The 11,770-nt window shown below is 45.9% G+C and overlaps 1 pseudogene; it reads left to right on the top strand.

Annotated features, from left to right (window-relative positions):
- Nucleotides 1–1,435: 1,435 nt before the first annotated feature.
- The window catches only part of LOC149493322 (uncharacterized), a 38,929-nt pseudogene continuing 28,594 nt past the window's right edge, over nucleotides 1,436–11,770 (top strand).

Below are 11,770 nucleotides of genomic sequence, written 5' to 3'. Positions count from 1 at the left end.
GGCGTGCCCGCCTAAGAGAGCGGGCGTGCCCGCCCATGCTGGGCGGGCGTGTCCGCCCAAGCTGGGCGGGTGTGCCCGCCCATTCTGGGCGGGCGTGTCCGCCCAAGCTGGGCGGGCATGCCCGCCTGGCTTGGGCGGGTGTGCCCGCCCAAGCTGGGCGGGCGTGTCCGCCCAAGCTGGGCGGGTGTGCCCGCCCATGCTGGGCGGGCGTGTCCGCCCAAGCTGGGCGGGCATGCCCGCCTGGCTTGGGCGGGTATGCCCGCCCATGCTGGGCGGGCGTGTCCGCCCAAGCTGGGCGGGTGTGCCCGCCCATGCGAGGCGGGCATGCCCGCCTGGCTTGGGCGGGCAGGCCCGCCCCCGTGGGCGGGCACGTGTGCCTTTTCTCCTTATTATTCCGGAGGCTTTTCCGGGAGTTCCGGATCTCGGAAAAATATTCCGAGACCAGTTCCGTGATCCTCGTAATTTTTCGGACATTTCAAGTACCATATTGGCACACTTCCGGTGAACTTTTTTGAATGACCTCCGGTCCGACCGGACTGTTTGCAGTCCGAAAAAAAATGGCTCTTTGAGCCTCAAAATTTGAGTATTCACATGCATTTATGCAGTTGTAAAATTATTAGGAGTAGAAAAGAAGCATGCATGATGTGCTAAAATTAAATAGGCAGAGTTCAATTCATGTACCTGATTTAATCATCGACCGCTTCTTAACTCCAGGTTAAGCTCCTCGTTAAGGGAATTAATTTTAATTTAATTTTAAGTGACCAAGTATCACAACAATAAAATAAAACTAAAATTAAAAAATGCAAGAAAGCAGTAAAGAATCGCAAAGAGCGCAGGGAGAAGGAGCGTCCGTCAACACAGACTGAGTGTCGAAAACGGAGTGCCGAGGCCACTATTTATAGGCAAAGACGGACTGTTCCGGCGGCCGGACCGCCGTGTCCGGCGGCTGGGCCGCCGGACCGGGCCGCCGACTCGGGCGGCTGGGCCGCCAGTGGTCGGTGGTCTTGCTATCTTTTCGCTCCGGAGGCCTTTCCAGGCACTCCGGACCTCCAAAAAAAATTTCAGGCCCAGATCCGCGATCCTCATGACGTCCCGGACGTTTCAAGTACCATATTGGCATACTTTCGGTGAACTTCCAAAATGGCCTTTGGTCCAGCCGGGCTATTTGCAGTCCGAAAAGAATGGCTCTTCGAGCCTCAAAATTTGGGTGTTCACAGTTGCCCCCCACCGGCAACCATAAAAATGATTTATGGGAGTCGGTGGTTGTCTGAAACACAAATTTTGGAGGCTAAAAACAGAAGCATCCAGAAGACCCGCGTTTTGGCCATTTGCTTATAAATAGCTTAAAATCTCACTATTCACTCATTCTAAACTCTCTACACAAGAGTTCTCTCAAATCCTTTCAACTTTCAAAGTTACAAGACTCCCTTCCTCTATGGCTTCTCCTAGCAGTGACGAGGACTTTCTCGGGTCTCTAGGGATTTCTCTCGATGAGGTCGATCTCATGGCAGATGCTGACACGCACGCCTCCATGACTGGCATCTATGCCCAGGTGAGTTCTTTTCCACCTTTGCATATTTTTATTATCCGGGCCTTAGGCCGAAAAACTATAGATTTTAGGGCCTTAGGCCAAATTGTGAACTTTTGGGCTTTAGGCCAAATTATGAATTTTGGAATTTCTTTTGCTTACCTCTTTATTAGTATGCACATTAGAATGGAACTAAGATATTACCCTTAGTAAAGAACCGAGGAGTAATTCTTAGGTTGTTTTACCTTTTAGGATACCCGTATCAAATTGGATGTAGCCGAGAGTTCTGTGGCTGGAGTTCCGCTTGAACTATTTGATCAAAATAACCCGGTTGGCGCGATTATCCGTCCATCTTATCTGGGATACCTGAGATATCTTGACATGGGTCGAAGTAACTACAAGGAGCTATTGTGTGCTTTGGCTGAGAGGTGGTGGGACACTACCAATACTTTCCACTTTTCTTGGGGCGAGTTGACAATGACCACTACAGATTTTTCTGTGATCTCCGGGATCCCTTTCGGCATTCGGCCTATCGAGCTGTATGATGATTGGAGGGTTGATATCTCCTCCGACCGGATGGTGGAGCTGATTGGGATAGACCTGCCTCGGACTGTCGAGCCAGGCTCTGCTACCCCTACTCTGAGTATCTCCAGACGTTGGTTATCCCTCCAGGCCCCAGGCATTTATGCTAGATACGGGCGGGGAGAGCTGACGGCTACTCAAGTGGCCCGATTCACCTTGTTGCTGTTGTTTGCTTCGACCTTCTGGTCCAACAGGAAAGAGAGGTTTAACCCTTCTATCTTAAAGAGTTTGGAGAACTTGGCCCATTTAGAGGAGTATAACTGGGCCGGTGCTATTTTGAGCCGCATGTATGACGATATGTGTGACTTGAGCCGGGGCCACGGTAAGCTTAGCGGGACCTACTACTTCTGGGAGGTAATGTAAAGAACATTCTCCCTTCCTGTACTCCTTTCTCTTTTTTTTTCTTCTTTTTTTTTTTTTTTGATCCCCTTTGTTCTGCAGACTTGGGCATTTGAGCACTTTCCTTATACTCGCCCAGAGTTGCTCCAGCCTAACCCTGAATCAGGGCTGGCGCCTCTGGCTTGGAGATGATACAAATCAAACCTTCATCCGGTCCGGCATAAGAAGTCGCTGAAGGAGCTGAGAGCTTTTTTTGATACGTGCCCGATGGAGCAGGTACATGATTAGTGACTCTTATATATGTTAAATAAAAAGGATTTACTAACATATTTGTTTCTTTTATAGGCCAAGGTGGGGCCGATGGCTGCCCGCTTACAGGGCTGGATTCAGGCTGACCCTGATTTCCAGCGGTCAGATACCTTGTCCCAGCGGAGAGTGGTCCTGTCACACCCCATCCTGTGGCGATATTATTTGGGTGAGAGAGTGGACTTTCAGATAAGAGGCTGTCGTTCTATCCCTTATACCCCTCCCGAGGACATGCGAGCGGGTAAGCAGATGATACTCACAGCTGCTCATACCGAGGGCATCCCCCATGTGGAGTTCCTCATGGGGGGAGATTACGATGAGTTCTGCGGGATTTCTTTGATGCCACCCATCGGATCTCGTTTTGATGATTTCCAAGAGCCGGTTCCTTCTCGACCGCTCGGCACCCGTTCTTCTCGGGCTTCGGGCCCCTCGACTAGGACTCCAAGGAGGAGGCCCATGACTGATCCCACCTCTTCTACCCCGACTGCGAGACCGTCGCAGGCTAGGCCCAGCCGGTTGGTAGGTCCTTTCAGAGCTCCCCGAGCTATTTTGGAGGCTACCGGGCCGCTTCACCCAGACCTTGCCAGTCTACGCCTTCCATATGGTCTTTCCTACTTTGTTCCCCATGGTCCTCCGGCTTTTCGAGAGGTCTCACTAGAGGATGTGGATCGCACGGTTCTTCCTTCTGAGGACATCACTGAGGTAAAGCCTGACAATCTCTCACGAAAAGGATTCATAGGAGATTCAATATTGACTTATATTTTTCGTTTATATGATCTCCAGGTTCCTGTCGGGTTGATCAATCAGATGATGGAGCTATTCCTCGGGATGCAGCAGGAACTAGCTGCGGCCTGGACTCAGACAGCCTTTGACGATGAGAGGGGGAGGAGGCCCCGCCACTGATAGCTGTTAGATTTCCCCGCTTTCCTTTATTTTTTTCTTCTACTGTATTTTCTGTACTGAAACTTGACTGCTTTTCTGAACTCGGGCTATATTTCTGTACCGAACTTTATTTGTACCTGCACTTGATTAGTACTGAGAAAATACATGCATGATTATCAAATTTGAGAGAACATAGGGTTTTATTCTAAAACCAACATTCTTCTTCTTCTTCTTTTTCTTCTTTTTTTTTTTTTTTTTTTTTCTAAACTAAAACTAAAAAGGACACCCTAAATTTTTTTTTTTTTTTTAAAAACTAAAACTGAAAAGGACACCCTAAAAAATTTATTTATTTATTTATTTATTTTTTTTGCTCCGGCGGGCTCGCCCTCCCTCTATTTAAAGGCCCTCTGCTGTCGGTCTCTTATTCACTCCTCTCTTTTTCTCCAAGCCACCAAAATCTGGTCAGTTATTCTCTCTTCCTTCCTTATTTTTTTTATTATATTTTTATCTCTCCTTTTTTTTATATATATATATTTTTTAAAACAATAAATAATAAATAAAATAAATAAAAGGACATGAATCCCTTCTACAACCATAGCATGCACAGCTGGACTAAGAGTCTCTCCAAAGTTGAAAAGATCAATCTGGGGAGATACGGTCTTTCCCCCATTATTACCCTTAGGGGTGTAGTAATTGACTGGATTTTCTTAAAGGCCTGTATTAGACTTTGGGATCCCGAGGCCCATGTTTTCCGGTTTGGGGCGATGATGGAGGAAATATGCCCTCTCTTTGAGGAGTTTTGTGCCATTATAGGGTGTGACCCCAATGCCCCTTTGGTCAAGCATGAGGTAAAAATTGGGTATGTTAGGTCATTTGAAAGCCTGTTTCAGTTTAGCCGACCCCAAGCTAAGGCTATGATCGTTGATGACCAAAAGGCAATTCTGCTGCCTCTGATTGATGAATTCTCAGAGGCTTGCCCAGATGACCCAAACCGGATGAGGCTGAGGATGCGGGCCTTGGTTTTCTGTTTATTGGCTGGCTTCTTATTTAACCGGGACCCAGGCTTTGGGGATTTGCGTCTTTGCCCCATGGTTCTACAAATGGAGGATATGGGTTGTATTGGCGGCATTGTGCTGGCAGAAACCATTAGGAGCCTTGACAGGGCTGCTTTAGGGTTTGATGACTGGACAGTTTCTCCCATTATTCTCCAGGTATTTCTCCTTATTATCTCTCCTCATTTTTTCTTTCTTTTTAAATCATTCCCTTGTAATAGAAAGGATCCATTACTCAGGTTTGGTTGAAGGATCACCTTCAAGTGGTTACTGCTCCTACTTCCCTTCCTTATAACCCATCTCAGTATCGCATGCGGAGGATCTTAATTTCGCATCCCACTACTGATGCATGGACTTCATGGTTGATTGAGTTGGGTCCGAATGAGATACTGTGGTTCATCTCTTGGTACAACATCAACCGTTTTATCCAGGTTAGCTTTTATCACACCCGGGTTTACCTTCTGGGCCTTACACATTGTACTTGGTACTGTGCTTCGCGCGTCTTGAGACGGATGGGGATAGATCAAACTGTTCCAATTACGGATGACTTTCCTGCTGATTCAACCATTACCCCAGGTGTTACCCGAGCCATCCTTAGAGCTTGGGTTAGAGATCACCATATGGTTAGGCCCTTGCCTAATCCTGCCAGTATTCAGACTTCTCCTGAGTATCGAGCCTGGTTCATTGCCAATGTCTGGCCAATTGAGAGACCAAGGAGGACTGCACTGCTGAGTGCACTCGAAGGTTGGGTTCAGGCTGATGAGATCGGGACTGGTGAGGAGATTGTGCTGGCTCCTCGGACAGGTGAGGCTGGGCAGAGTTCAACAGCTAGGGGTGACTCGGAGGATGTTGCTCCACGGAGGAGACGGGACACCTAGGCTCCTATAGGCTTTTGGATTTTGGATGTAGTTCTCCTTTTTTTTTTTTGACTTTTATTTGGCTTTTGGAATTTTTTTCCTTTGGATGTATTTTTTTTGCTTTGGATTTGGATTTAGACTTCATTATTCGTTTGGACTCTTTTGCTTTCCGCTTGACTTTGGGCTGCTATTGGAATGCGATTTGACTTTTTAGCTTGAATTGAGAAAATCATTTAGCTTTCCAAGCATTTTCCAACTTTATTTATTTCAAGCTCTAATTTTTGCCTAAGCTGCCCTTTCGGGTTTTCAACTTAGCGAGCTTACCCATTTTTGTCTAAGCCGCCCTTTTTGGGTTTTCAGCTTAGCGGGCTCCGACTTTTGCCTAAGCCGCCCTTTCGGGTTTTCGACTTAGCGGTTTTTTTTTCTTTTTTTTTTATTTGGCAAAGAAGAACGAAATTATGAAATGTTTAGACCGCGCCCAAAGAGGGCTGCCTACATATCTCTGATATATAATTTCCTTTTTTTTTTTCAAAGAGAATCAGGTCTAATGTAGTTCAATCTTACATTATGCAATGATTAAAATTACACAAAATATCTTTTTAACTGATCTAAATTACATGGATTAGCAAATTCCAAGCCATCCAAATCAGTCAAAATAACGGCTCCGCCCGACAATATCTTCTTTAACACATAGGGTCCAGCCCAATGAGGACGAAACTTCCCACGTGGATCTATGACGGGTTGTCTAATCTCCTTCAGAACCAAACAACCTTCTTCCAGTTTCCGGTCTTTGACCTTCTTATTGAAATGCCGCGCCATTCTTCTTTGATAAACTTGAGTTTGGTGGATTGCTCGCAATCGCTTTTCATCCATACCCAAGAGTTGCAAATGATAATTCTCAGCCCAACTTGCTTCGCTGATCTGGCTTTCCCGGATAATCCTTGCCGACTGAACTTCCAGCTCAATAGGCAACACTGCTTCCATTCCATATACTAGGGAGTACGGGGTTGCCCCAGTAGGTGTTCTGATTGAAGTCCTGTATCCCCACAAGGCATTTGGCAATTGTCCGTGCCAAGCTCTATGCTTTTGAACTGTCTTCTGCAAAATGACCTTTATAGCCTTGTTTGCAGCCTCTACGGCCCCATTTGTCTGTGGGCGATAGGGTGAAGACTTGTGATGCTGAATCTTCTTTTGCTTCAGTAGGTCTGAAAATTCACTTTGAAAGTGAGATCCGTTATCCGTGATGATCTCAAATGGTGTCCCATACCGACAAAGGATGTTGGTACGAACGAACTGTGCTGCCTTCTTGGCATTCAAAACGGAATAAGAAACCGCCTCAATCCACTTAGTAAAATAATCAACAGCAACCAGGATGAATTGATGGCCATTGGAAGCCTTTGGATGGATCTTTCCGATCACGTCTATGCCCCAAGTTGCAAAAGGCCATGGTGAAGTAATGGGATTCAGATTGACTGGAGGCTGCTTTTGTAGTTTAGCAAAAATTTGACATTCATGGCATTTCTGTGCATGCCTCACGCAATCTGCATTCATGGTCGACCAATAATAACCTAGGTTCATGATTTTTCGAGCCAAGGCTATCCCGTGCATATGTGGACCGGACTCCTCATTATGTAGGGAATTCATGATGTTTTGAGCTTCTCCTTCATCAACGCACCTTAGGTGCAGACCATTCCAACTCCTTTTATATAGGGCTCTCCCGGTAAGGAAATATCCAGATGCTAACTGTCTCAATGTCCGTTGATCAGTCTTGTTGGATCCCTCCGGGTAGACTTCATTCTGAAGATAATTCTGTATATCCCAAAACCACGGCTTGTCATCGACTAGGTTCATGACATGCGCTAGCTGTTTCTGCAGCCGAACCGTCAGAGGTCGAATGACTTGATCTCCCCCTACATTAACCATGGAAGCCAAGGTTGCTAAAGCATCTGCAAATTGATTTTTGGCGCGCGGCAGGTAGTGAAAAGATAGTTCCTCAAACTGTTGGGCCAATTCGTCCAAACGTTGCAGGTAAGGAACCAAACGTTCTTCCTTAATTTTCCATTTCCTTAGAGCTTGAGAGACTATCAGGTTGGAATCTCCAAAAACCTTAAGGATTTTTATTTCTTTTTCCAGGGCCGCTTCTAACCCCTTGATGCAAGCTTCATACTCGGCTTCATTGTTGGTACGGTCGAAATCTAGTTTGACTGCGATTGGGACGTATTCTCCACAAGGAGTTTTGAATACGACTCCAACCCCGTTTCCATGGTAGTTTGAAGCTCCATTGAAGTACATCTCCCAGACCTCACTTTCCACGCTCAACAAGTCTTCATCAGGAAATTCTACTTCCGGCATTTGGTCTTCGACCGGCAATTCTGCTAATTGATCAGCCAAGGCTCCGCCTTTCACTGCCTTCCGTTGTACAAATTTTAAGTCATAGGCTGCGAGCACCGACACCCACTTAGCCATTTTACAGTCAAGAACCGGCCTCTCCATAAGGAATTTCAAGGGGTTCGATTCAGAAATCACACACGTAGTGTAAGACGAGAGGTAGTGCTGCAGCTTTGTACAGGCCCAAACTAGAGCCAGGCACAGCTTCTCTATCTTATTGTATTTTAGCTCATATTCCAGCATCCTCTTGCTAAGGTAATACACGGTGTTTTCTACCTTCGTATCTTCAGCTTGCTGAGCTAGCATCGCACCCATCGCTTCTTCTGTCACCGATAGGTATAATAACAAAGGCTTTCCTAGCCTTGGTGGCTGTAACACTGGCGGGGATAGCAGATATTGCTTGACTTGGTCGAAAGCTTTCTGACAATCCTCATTCCATTTGACTGCTACTCCTTTCCTGAGTAGTTTGAAAATCGGACCACAAGTATCGGCCAATTGATTGATGAACCGGCTAATGTACTGTAGCCTTCCCAGGACACCCCGAACTTCTTTTTCCGTCCTCGGTGCTGGCATTTCCAAAATGGCCTTGGCTTTCGAAGGGTCAATCTCTATGCCCCTCCGACTGACCATATGCCCCAGAAACACTCCGGATGTAGCTCCAAACAGGCATTTTGCCGGATTGAGCTTTAAATTGTACTTTCGAAGTCTAAGGAAGAACTTCTCAAGTGCTGTTGTATGTTCTTCGGCTGTTTTCGATTTAACAACCATATCGTCAACGTATACTTCTACTTCTTGGTGAATCATGTCATGGAAGATGGTCGTTGCCATTCTTTGATAAGTTGCCCCAGCATTTTTGAGCCCAAAAGGCATGACCCTATAGCAGTAAGTTCCCCATTCTATGATGAACGCCGTTTTCTCTTTGTCTGGCCCATGCATCATTATTTGATTATAACCGACAGCAAGATCAGTCAAGGAGACCATCTCGTGTCCAGCCATACGATCCACTAGCAAGTCAATATGCGGCAGGGGAAAGTCGTCCTTCAGACATGCTTTATTCAAATCCCGGTAATCCACACACATTTGCACTTTTCCATCCTTCTTTGGCACCGGCACGATGTTCGCTAACCACATCGGGTAGGCAATAGGTTCTATGAACTTGTTCTCCAGTTGCTTGGCAACTTCCTCCTTGATCTTCAAGGACCATTCTGTTTTCAGCCTTCTTAGCTTCTGTTTCACTGGCTTAGCCTCTGGATATACCGGAATCTTGTGCACCACTATTGCTGGGTCAATTCCAGTGATGTCACTTGCTTTCCACATGAAGCAATCAGCAAATTTCTTCAAACATTCACTAACCTGTTCCCTGTTCATGCAATAAGATGCAATGTATGTATGTTCGTTTTCTTCTTTGCCAACTATTATTTTTTCCTTTTCATTTTTTATTTCATTTATTTGATTATTTTTGCTTGGAAATGCTTGGAAAGATAGACACGCAGGGTAATCAAGAATTTGCAAGCCTTTATTAATTATGACGGAATCGTCTTCAAAGAATACATCAAATTTGAAATCTGGATCTTCTAGATCCGACGCAGACGACTCAGAATTGGAACTGGACTCTGACTCGGTTTCAGACTCGGGGTCAGACTCAGACTCAATACAGGACTTGACTACCGACTTAGGTACCAGGTTTGACTCGGGAGGGGGTTTATCAGCAGCGCGCTCCTCCTCGGTGTACCAGTTGGTGAGAGGTCCTTCATTCGGCTTGATCAGATCCAGCAGGTCTCGATTCCCGTCATTTCCTGTGATAACCGCAACTTCGTCAAAGAGACTAGGCTGCATGAAGTCTTCCGCATCCAGTTCAGTTATGGTTTCGGGCTTGTTGCCCCAGACATCTGAGAATATCTCTAACCCAGGCAGCATCTTCCTAGCGGTTGGGCAGCAAAAGGGTTCTCGGAAGCCACAGTAAGGAACTGCTTCTCCCGGTTTGCAGAAGTAGCTGTTCAGAGTCAATAGGTAAGGCCGCATCTGTACATTCTCTTTCCTTCCTCTTCGGGTTCTCTTGGCACGGTCTTCATTAGTGGGCTCATAGCCTAGTCCGAAGGTTCCCTCATTCACTGGACACTCCCAGGCTTGCAGTTTGGGGTATGTTTTCCCGGATCTGGCCATAACCATTCCTGGCAGATAGGACATCTTAAGCATCAAGGGCACTATGCAGTTTATTTGCACCGTCCCGAAATCAAAGAGAATTCGAGAGTTTGCAGTCTTTCCTTCTATGAACTACACAGTATCATACTGAAATCCCGAGAGGGGTAGGTTGGCAGTCTCAGGGTTGACCTCAAAGAGAGGCTGGCCCTTTGGCTTTTTGAGCTGACTGTAGTCATCCCCCTGAATGGTGATAACTTTGTCCTCATATGGAAACTTGACCTTTTGGTGCAAGGACGAGGGTATTGCCTTAGTGTGGTGTATCCATGGTCGGCCTAGAAGCAGGTTGAAGCTAGTCGGTACATCAATTACCTGGAAGGGGACTTCCATCACAGCTGGCCCAACTGTTAACTTTAGCGTAGCAACCCCCAATACTTCCCTCCGGGTGCTGTCATAGGCCTTCACTATCTGGTCCGAGGGAGTGAAGTCAGTTTCTTCCAACCCTAGACAGCTGGCTACTCTCAGTGGGCAGACGTTCAGCGCCGATCCATTATCAATGAGAACCATGGGCACGGTTTTGTCTCGAGTCTGAACAGTGACATAAAGAGCATTGTTATGACTGCCTCCCTCCTTGGACAAATTGTCATCAGAGAAACCGATGCTTCGTGTTTTAGATGATTGGGTGAGGGTGGATACTAGCACTTCAGGGCTAACTTCCACAGGCGTCTGAAGTTGACTCAAAGCCTTGCAAAGAGCTTGGCAATGAGGAAAGGATGATGCCAAAAGCTCCCAGATTGACACCCTAGCTTGTGTCTTTTTTAATTGTGACAGCACCGGGTCCTCCTTTGGCTCCTCTGCCCTCTGGTAGGGTTTATTTTGAATTTTGTCCAAAACTAACGGTTCATATTGTCTCCCGCTCCTGGTTATTGTGAACACCTTCCCCGAAACATCACTGGCATATGAATGCATGTGACTAAGGACAGAAATGCACGTGAATGTATGAGTCGCCACCTTGTTTAATTATTTTAGGGTAAACTAGGAAAAAACCCTAAATGACTCCAATTTTAATTAACCTAGTTACTAGATTAATTATCCCAATGTTTAAGTCACAGTCTGCGAACCCGAGATGGATCCCGAGACTATGTCATGCTGATGAACTAACCGATGGATGAATGCTTTGCAAGGTGAATGATGTAATTGGACCAAATGAAATGTTTATGTGATTTTGACTTGCCGCCCGGGGTGAAATCCCGAACGTGCCTACGTACTTCCGTGTGAATGGAAGATCAAAGTCAACGTAGTTCGATAGGCCTCTTTTAGAGGGCTTTGAATGGTATGCTTAATGCATGGGTGTGTGTATGCTTTGTGCATTTTGTTTAGGCATTTTGCCAAAGATTGATTGATTTAGGCGTTTATTGCCTAAAGATTCATTTTGAGGCTTTTAGCCAAAAGAGTTGATTTGGGCTTATTCTTGCCAAAATTGGTGTTCGGGCTTATTATTGCCGAAAATGATTTTTGTCGAACGATTTGTCGCAAAAATCGTTGATTTTAAGGCTCTGAGCCGAAATTGATTAATTTTAAGGCTTCGAGCCGAAAAAGTGTTGATTTAAGCAATTCGTTTGCTAAAATGTGTAATTTAGGCGATTGTCGCCAAAATGGTTGATTTTGAGGCTTTTAGCCAAAATGATGTGATTTAG

Source organism: Jatropha curcas, chromosome 10 (genome assembly GCF_041381405.1).
Source record: "Jatropha curcas cultivar XTBG-Jc1 chromosome 10, XTBG_Jcur_1.0, whole genome shotgun sequence".
Classification (NCBI taxonomy): domain Eukaryota; kingdom Viridiplantae; phylum Streptophyta; class Magnoliopsida; order Malpighiales; family Euphorbiaceae; genus Jatropha; species Jatropha curcas.
The sequence above is the reverse complement of the archived record's forward strand: the minus strand, read 5'-3'. Positions and strand labels throughout refer to the sequence as shown.